This window comes from Xiphophorus maculatus, chromosome 2, assembly GCF_002775205.1.
Source record: "Xiphophorus maculatus strain JP 163 A chromosome 2, X_maculatus-5.0-male, whole genome shotgun sequence".
Lineage (NCBI taxonomy): Eukaryota > Metazoa > Chordata > Actinopteri > Cyprinodontiformes > Poeciliidae > Xiphophorus > Xiphophorus maculatus.
Window position 1 is genome coordinate 30,288,700 of NC_036444.1, and position 9,266 is coordinate 30,297,965.

Here is a 9,266-nt window from a genome sequence, read left to right on the forward strand (position 1 = left end):
ATGTTAGGGAATGGATTATATACGTATATAATATAATACAAGATAAATAATGGCAGATAAAATTTACAGGTTGTATGTGTGTGTGAAGAAAACAGTCCGTGATGTGTGTGTGTGTGAGGATAGTCCATGTGTTATTGTTGTATGAGAGGATAGGGGAGTACAGTCCTTATAGTTTATGTTTTATGTCAGGAGGCATTCAAAAGCGTGACAGCTGTGGGGCAGAAGCTGTTCCGGTGCCTGGTGGTTCTGGTCCGTAGGCTTCTGTAACGCCTCCCAGAGGGCAGGAGGGAAAAGAGTGTGTGTGCTGGGTAAGTGGAGTCCTTTGTGATTTTCCCGGTCCTTTTCAAACACCGCTTCCTGTAGATGGCCTTGATGGCAGGGAGCAGTGCCCCGGCGATATACTGGGCAGTTTTCACCACCCTCTGCAGCGCCTGTCGGTCGGAGACAGAGCAGTTCCCGTACCAAGCTGTAATACAGTTGGTGAGGATGCTCTCAATGGTGCAGCGGTAGAAGTTTGTGAGGATCTCTGAGGACAGGTGGTTCTTCCTCAGGGTCCTCATGAAGAAGAGGCGCTGATGCGCCTTCTTAATGAGTTTGGAGCAGCTGGTCGTCCAAGTCAGGTCCTCGGAGATGTGGACTCCCAGGAACTTAAAGGTGTCCACAAGCTCCACCACTGTCCCCTTAATGTGGATGGGTGGATGTAGGTCAGCGTTCCTCTTGAAGTCCACGATAAGCTCCTTGGTCTTCTCGGTGTTCAGCTGCAGGTTGTATTTGTCGCACCACTCAGCCAGACGGTCTACCTACTCCCTGTAAGCGGCCTCGTCATTATCTCTGATGAGGCCGATCACCGTGGTGTCGTCTGCAAACTTGATGATGGCGTTAGAGCCATGGACAGGTCTGCAGAGGGAGTAGAGGAAGGGACTCATCACACAGCCTTGTGGCACTCCGGTGTTTATGATGATGGTGGATGAGAAGTGGTTGTCCAGCCGGACATGTTGAGGTCGACTGGTCAGGAAGTCGAGCAACCAGTTACACATGAGTGGACTGATGCCGAGGTCTGTGAGTTTGGTAATGAGTTGTGATGGGATGACAGTGTTGAATGCTGAACTAAAATCTAAGAACAGCAGTCTGGCGTACGTGTTCTTACTGTCCAGGTGAGAAAGGACAGAGTGCAGCGCTATAGAGACTGCATCCTCTGTGCTCCTGTTCTGCCTGTATGCAAATTGGTGGGGGTCTAGTGTGGGGGGGAGACAGGATCTGAGGTGTGCTAGGACCAGCCGCTCCAAGCACTTGGTAATGATGGGGGTAAGGGCTACCGGGCGGTAGTCATTGAGTCTGGTTGGGTTGGGATTCTTGGGGATTGGGACGATGGAGGTAGACTTGAAGCAGGTCGGTACCAGGAGTCAGGAGCTGGATCGGACAGTTGTGCTTGTTTTATAATGTCTTCTATCTCCCAGGTTATTGCTGCAACTGTGCAGCTGGGAGGAAGGATGGTGGCTGGAACCTTCTCAAAGTCGTCAGGGGAGTAGAGACGGGAAAGAGCATCAGGTTTTATGTTGCAAGATCCTGGGCGATATGAAATAGAGAGGTTGAACCGTGAGAAGAATAATGACTAGCGTGATTGTCGTGGGTTTAGCCGTCTCGCGGAACATAGGTAGGACAAATTCTTGTGGTCGGTCCAGACCAACACTGGAAGCTCTGCCCCCTCCAGCCAGTGTCTCCACTCCTCCAGGGCCAACTTTATGGCTAGTAGTTCCCGGTCCCCCACATCATAGTTACTTTCAGGTGGAGTTAATATGCGTAAAAAAAGGCACAGGGGTGAGTTTTATTGTCTTGGGGTGATATCTGAGACAATACTGCTCCAACTCCGGAATCAGACGCATCCACTTCCACAATGAACTGTCTTGAGGGTCCGGTTGAATGAGGATGGGTGTTATGTTCCGGGGTTCTCTGGTTCTCTTGGTGCGGTTTTCCTGTGCGCCTTTTCCACCTCTTACCACCAGATGGCGACAGGTTCTGGTTGGAGTGCGGTGGTGTCATCGTCATCCACAGCTGTCATCTCAGCTGCAGCCCTCATCAGCGGAGCATACTTAAGGAGTTGACCGCCAGTCCAACGTCGCCTGAGTGTTTGCCAGTCACGGTACCTCTGAGCCCCCTTGAGCCCTGTCTCTGTGTTCCTCGTTGCCTTGAGCCTTCCAGTGATTCTCTTTGTGTTTTCTCTGTTGCCTTCAGGTGATTCCTTTGACACTCTGGACCCGCTGATTAGATCCTGGCAGTTTTCCTGGTTTCAGAACCTCCCTCATGACGCCTCATGACTCACCTCTCCGTTGTTTTGCAAGTATCTCCTGGATCCCACGGCTGGCGGTTGAACCACTCCGCTGTGTCTCTGTTGCACCCGAGTCTACCTGTCCGTTCCCCGCCGCACTCCTCCGTTGTTCCTGGAACCACTAAGAGACCGAGACCCTGGACATACTCAGTTACCCTCCAAGATTCAGATCCAACCACCACAAGTAAGAACAACCTGCGTTTGATCTGAGATTTCCATGTTCCCACGACCCCTGAACTCACCAGTCTGCTCTTTCCCCTCGCAGTGAACCACTGCTGCCAGTTACGTTGATTCCCTGGACCAGACCACTTTGCCACACTCGGATAATTGTGTAATCTTAATAAATCACTTAAACTGATTCCTACTCTCCTGTCTTGTGTTCTGCATGTGGGCTAGAAACCTTAAATTCATCATGACAATGGGTGCGTTGGCAAAGAGGTTCTTGAGAGAAGAAAACCCACAAGGAAGAACCAAAGGACCCCGAACCATAACAGACTTTATTTTTGTTATTTCTCCTCCTTTATTCTGCACCTACCAGCTTTTCCTCGTGTGGACAGTTTCTGTACTGAGCAGTTAAATTAAATAAGCTTTGAATTTACCTGATCTTTACTAACTTACCTGGTCTTTACTAACCTACATATCCTACAAAGCAGGCCAAGTGCTCCTTTGTTCATGTTATTAACACTTTTTCCATTTTTTTTCTGTGTCTTTTATTTTATCTCAGTAATCTTAAATAAATAGTCAATTAATTAATAGTTAATGAATAGTTCTATAATCTATTCATGTCTTGACATTTTGTTAGGCAATAGTGAATACCTCAAAAATTTTACTGAAGTAAGTGTAGCACTGCTTTGACTCAACTCAAAAAGTAGTCATCAAAACATAACTCACTTAAGATTTAAAACAGTATACTATAAAAAGGCTCCTGGAGTACTGAGTACTTGAGTTGTATTCTTAAACCTGATTTGTGACAATGAAGTATTCACACAAACCAAACATACAATTATATTTGCTGCGGTACTTTCAATAATAGCAAAATTAAATTACCTCAATTCAAAATAACAAATTCAGGCAGAAGAAACACCTTCTAAAACTCGCAATTTTCCACTACAAGCAACTTTTGAAACCAGTATTTACAGCAGGTAACAAATACATACAGGTGCAAAGTACTTTCAGTAAAAATATTTAACAGGTCAGATTCATCAAACAAGAAATAACATCCGAACAGTAAAACTTGTTTGCCAAACATGTGTCTTTTCAGTTTAAATATGTTTGTCATTTAGTGTAGTAACTTGATTTTGGTGGAGTATCCAGAAATTGCAGAGTTGAAAATGTTCTTACTCAAGCAGAAGTAAAAAGTATGGTGCAATAAAACAGCTGGACTGAAACAAAACAATGGCCCTGGCATTTTTGCCCTGCATGACTATTTAAACAATATGCGAGGCAAATGACCAGCAATGGCATAGTTACTTTAAAAAAGTAATTTTATTCTATTTGCAACAGTTAGTGTCATGAAATGCGATGTTGGTGGTGAGGCAAACGCAGCGGACCCAGGTAAGATGAATATGGTGATTTAATGATGAAACTCACAGTCCAAAACAACGAGCAGCAGGCACATGGACACACTGATCACGAACAGACTAGACATTGACGAGGACCCGACGAGGAACAAGGAACACAGGTGGAGTTAAATACATGGGAGGGTAATGACAGAACGAGACACACCTGGGAACAATCAAGGGGAGGACAGGACAACGAAGAGACTCAAGGACACAAAAAACTCTAAATGAACACAGAAAACACAGATCCTGACAGTACCCCCCCTCAAGGGCGGCTACCAGACGCCCACAAAAAAAAAACACAACAAGGGTGGGCGGAGGGGCACTGGACGGGGGGGGCCAGAGTCCAGAAAAACAAAAAACAACCCACCATCGTGGGCGGAAACACAAAAAGGGCCAAGAGTCCAAAAACAAACAAAAACTACCCACAGGGTGGGCGGAGGTAAAGGAGGCGGGAATTACGGAGGTGGTCCGGCGGCCGTCCGCTGCGCTGGAGGCTGGAACCACGGAGGCGGTCCGGCGGCCATCCGTGGCGCTGGAGGCGGGAACCACGGAGGCGGTCCGGCGGTCATCCGCGGCGCTGGAGGTGGCGACGAGGAGTCCAGGGGGGCGCCCACAGACGGCGAGGACGAGCACCCAGAGGCAGGGTCTCGGGTGGAGCGCAGGGGGTCTCGGTCTCGGGAGGAGCGCAGGGGGTCTCGGTCTCAGCACAGAGAGTCGGGGTCTCGGTCGGAGCACAGAGGGTCTTGGGAGGAACGCAGAGGGTCTCAGGAGGAACGCTGAGGGTCTCTGGAGGAACGCAGAGGGTCAGGGTCTCAGGGGGAACGCAGAGGGTCAGGGTCTCAGGAGGAACGCAGAGGGTCTGGGTCTCAGGAGGAACACTGGGAGTCAGGGTCTCGGGAGGAAGTCCAGAGCGCAGCCTCGGGGCCGGCTGCGGAGGTGAGCCGGGGCGAAGCCTCGGGGCCGCCTGCGGAGGTGAGCCGGGGCGAAGCCTCGGGGCCGGCTGCGGCTCCGGAAAACGACGAGGGGCCGGGTGCACCGACGGCTCACGTCGCTGTCTCCGAGCGGGCAGCGGAGGTGGCGGCTCCGGAAAGCGACGAGGGGCCGGGTGCACCGGCGGCTCGTCGGGTGCACCGGCGGCTCACGTCGCTGTCTCCGAGTGGGCAGCGGAGGTGGCGGCTCCGGAAAGCGACGAGGGGCCGGGTCCACCGGCGGCTCACGTCGCTGACTTCCCGGATGGAGGTATCGACGGGGGCCGAATCCGGGGGGTGCCAACACGAGCCTTGTTCCCTGGAAAAGCTCCTGCTGCAGGTCAGAGAGAGCTTCAGCCAGTGTCCTCTCCTCCCTGCCGGATCTCCGCCTCGGTCCGCCCTGTCCCTTTGGAGGGAACCTCCTTAATACAGCTGGGTCCATCATGAGCGAGCCTCACCGATCGGTCTGGTCGGGTCCTTCTTTTCATGAAATGCGGTGTTGGTGGTGAGGCAGACGCAGCGGACCCAGGTAAGATGAATATTAGTGATGTTACGTGATGTGCCGAGGTTTCGAGGCGTGTGTCGAGTAATGGAGGGGGCGTTTCCGTAAAGCGCATATTGACGCTTGCTTCGTTTAGGGGAGGAGCCGAAAACGATGACTTCCGAAGCCTCGCTGCCCGGCTGTACCACGTGACTGCTTCGGGAAGTGGCTCAGAGTTTGGCGCGGGGTTTGACAGCTTTAGAAACCCCACAGGCTCCATTCAAAATGTGGGTTGTTGCAGGCGAGTTGCGGTCAGTTGAGAGAGTGGATAGAGTTTTGATAGTTTGGATAGCAGAGTTTGGATAGTGGTTATTTAGTTTGAGACAGTTAGTTTGGTGTTTGGAGAGTTTAGGAGAGAGAGAGAGAGAGAGAGAGAGATAGATAGATAGATAGATAGATAGATAGATAGATAGATAGATAGATAGATAGATAGATAGATAGATAGATAGATAGATAGATAGATAGATAGATAGATTTAGGAGCACGAGGACAGGATAGGAGTAGGATGGAGCCGGCGAGAAAGAGGAGGATTTCTCCTATGTGGGAACATTTTGATTTGATAAGCCCTAACAAGGTAAGGTGAACTGAACATTTGCAGATGCATTAGGTTTGCTTATGAGGAACTGTATTTTTCACTTTCTTATTTTCTGTAAAGGTGAGGTGTTTATTGTGCTCCAAGGAGTTGGGGTACAATAATAACACCTCATCCATGTAGTGTCAAAAAAGAGAAATCGTTTGAAACCAAAAACTGTGGAGAAATTGTTGTTTCTTAATAAAAATGCATGAAATCATCCAAGTTACACAAGCATTAGCCTATTCACTACCCCCTCCCTAGTTCCACAAGCACTTTCACTGTCCTCTGCCTGATTAAGCCCATGCCATTTTTCTAGAGTCACAGAAAAACATTATTACACAACATGCCATATCACATGACACTACTATTTTGGGAATAATTACACACAGAATACATTCAAACAATATTTTATTATACACATATGTATATACATAATTTATGTAGACAAATGATTTCGTCCTACACCTTTTGTGACGTCATTCCCAAGAGCCATAATAGACAAAGATTCAATGAATCACACGTGTTAAGATACAGCTGGCTGTGATTATACACCTGGCCAGTAGGTGGTTTCGTGTGCACATGAAGCTTCAAGAAATGAACCCTTTCTCGAACCAGTTGGCTCAAGTGGTTCAATGCCTCATGAGGCTTCATCTCACCATCACTAATGAATATGATGATTTAATGATGAAACTCACAGTCCAAAACAACGAGCAGCAGGCACATGGACACACTGATCACGAACAGACTAGACATTGACGAGGACCCGACTAGGAACAAGGAACACAGGTGGAGTTAAATACATGGGAGGGTAATGACAGAACGAGACACACCTGGGAACAATCAAGGGGAGGACAGGACAACAAGAGACTCAAGGACACAAAAAACTCTAAATGAACACAGAAAACACAGATTCTGACAGTTAGTCAGCATTGAGTTATGGACTGAGCAAGCAGAAAAAAACAGGGTCTCATTTATAAAGGATTCCACAGGATTCATTTTAAAAGTGCATAGCCTACACCAAGACAAAAATGTCATACGGCAAAACATTTTTCTAATTTATAACACCATGCACACCCACACCAGCATTTATTTTCCCCTCATGACTCACAGCTGTACCTCAAAGTTTGCGCACGAGGTCCCAGCCCAGCATCTGTCCTCGGTACGCCCACGTTCAACATACAGACGCATTTTATGCTGTTGTTTACATCTGAAAATTTTGCACATGTGCACAAAAAGACTGTTCTTTTATTTGCCATCTATTAAAATAGCTTTTTGTAATACCTAAAAATTCATAATTACTTCAAAAAAGTTATATGCATATATAATTATATATCATTTTTCACCCATGGATTTTGCCATTTTTTCACCTGTGCAATGCATGCTGGGTTGATGATATGGGTAGGTCTGTTTTGTACTGGAATCTACAGAGTAAACACAGAAAGGCTAACATTAACTGAGTTGTTTTTTTCCCCAAATATCTAACATAAATAAAGCTGTTCAATAATGCCTACAAACTTTAATTTAGCATTTTTTGTAATTTTACCTGAGACTTGTTTTAATGTCTAACCCACACTCATTTGCTTATTTGACTTTAATTCTGTTCAAATGTTTTAAAAAGTATGGAAATCACCTTTTTAATGAAGTTTCACACTAAAATTAGATAAAGGTTCCACAAACCACAGTCTAGGTTTGAATTATCCTACTATTAGAATTCACATGTCACCCTTTCAACAACTTCACCCACTCTGCCATTAAGGACATTGAAACAAGCAATACTTGCTTGTTTCAGACATTTGTATCCTAATATTGCTTCTTTTTAGCTGATTTCACTTTAAAAATTGTCATAGGTTGCTGCGCAGTCGGCTGCACAACCAGACAAGGATGCAAACCAAACTTGTCATTTTATTTAACTTTTAATGAAGAAAAATTGCATTGTTGCTTTATTTAGCGTGTTTTTATTTATTTGCATATTATTGGATGCCTGTGGCTTGGTGTGGTGCACAGTTTTTGCATTGTCCTACACAAAGTGTGTATTGTTCAGGTAAAGTCGACGTCTATTGAAGGCCCTGATTGAAATCCCATGGCACGTCACTGACTACTATATTTCATGCCAGAATTTAGAGTCGTGTGTAAAAATACACACAGAAAAATACGTAATCTTCCCAATTTGGCTGTTAAACATTTCATCCAGTATTGAACTGATACGGGACGCGATTTGTCCCGAATTACCCGATAGACATGCCTATCATACACATTTTATCAACCCTGAGTTCAATAATAATTACCAAAATAAAATACAAGGAATGTTAGGTCAGCTAAATTATCATGGTGGGACCTTCACAAGACACCCCCCTGGAACACTATAGACCTGAGCTATTGTCACGGTTGCCTGGAGATGGACACTACGCAGCAGTAGCACGCTGGCATCAACCCACGTTTTAGAAGCTAAAACTCTTACAAAAATGCAGAAGTATTTTTGCACATCCCAGGCTGAACATTGTCAATGAGGATGAATACAGGCAATTAAAAAATATGTGTCCATCACGGCGCAGTGTGCTGTATGATATCAGACAGAATAGATCAGGAGAGGAACACAGCAGACCCGCCAAAACCTAAAAAAACAGACATTCATCATTCAATCATCTCCTGAGGCTGATATGGTAAAGAACATTTCATGATTGATTCAGCTTTTTATTGTACTTTTAGTAGAGTATATTGGTTTGATTATTTGCTTAGGATGTTGAGTTTGGATGAAACATTTTTTTCATATATAACAGTGTTTGTCGGGTTCTGGTGTTCTTGGGTTTTTTTGTTTTATTTTCCCCTTTCTCCCTCTGCTGCCACTCACCATTCATCCACTAGATGGCGCCAAGCCGTCCTCTTTTCAGAGAAGTGTGCCGTCATTCTGCACACCAGAGTTTAATCATCTCATCAATCCTGGAGTACAAGAGGAGCGGACTACCAGTACTTCGACGCTTGAGTGTTAGCCTACTAACGGTACTCTGAGCCCCTTAGAGCTAGTCTCTGTGTTCCTCGTAGAATTGTCTTCTAGTGATCTCTTTCGTTGTTTCCTTGTCTTCAGGTGTTTTCCTTGAGACGCCCTGGATCCTCCCTTGTGAAGATCAAGCCTGGTTTGTGGACCAAGCCTCCCTCGTGACGCCGTAGAACTTACCTACTGGTTGCCCGAGTTCCCACACTCACCTTCTCTGCTGAATTACAAGTCTTTCCTGGATTCCCAGACTGGCTGTCGCACCGCTCCTCTAGTTCGGGAGGTTCCACCCGAACTTACCTGTCC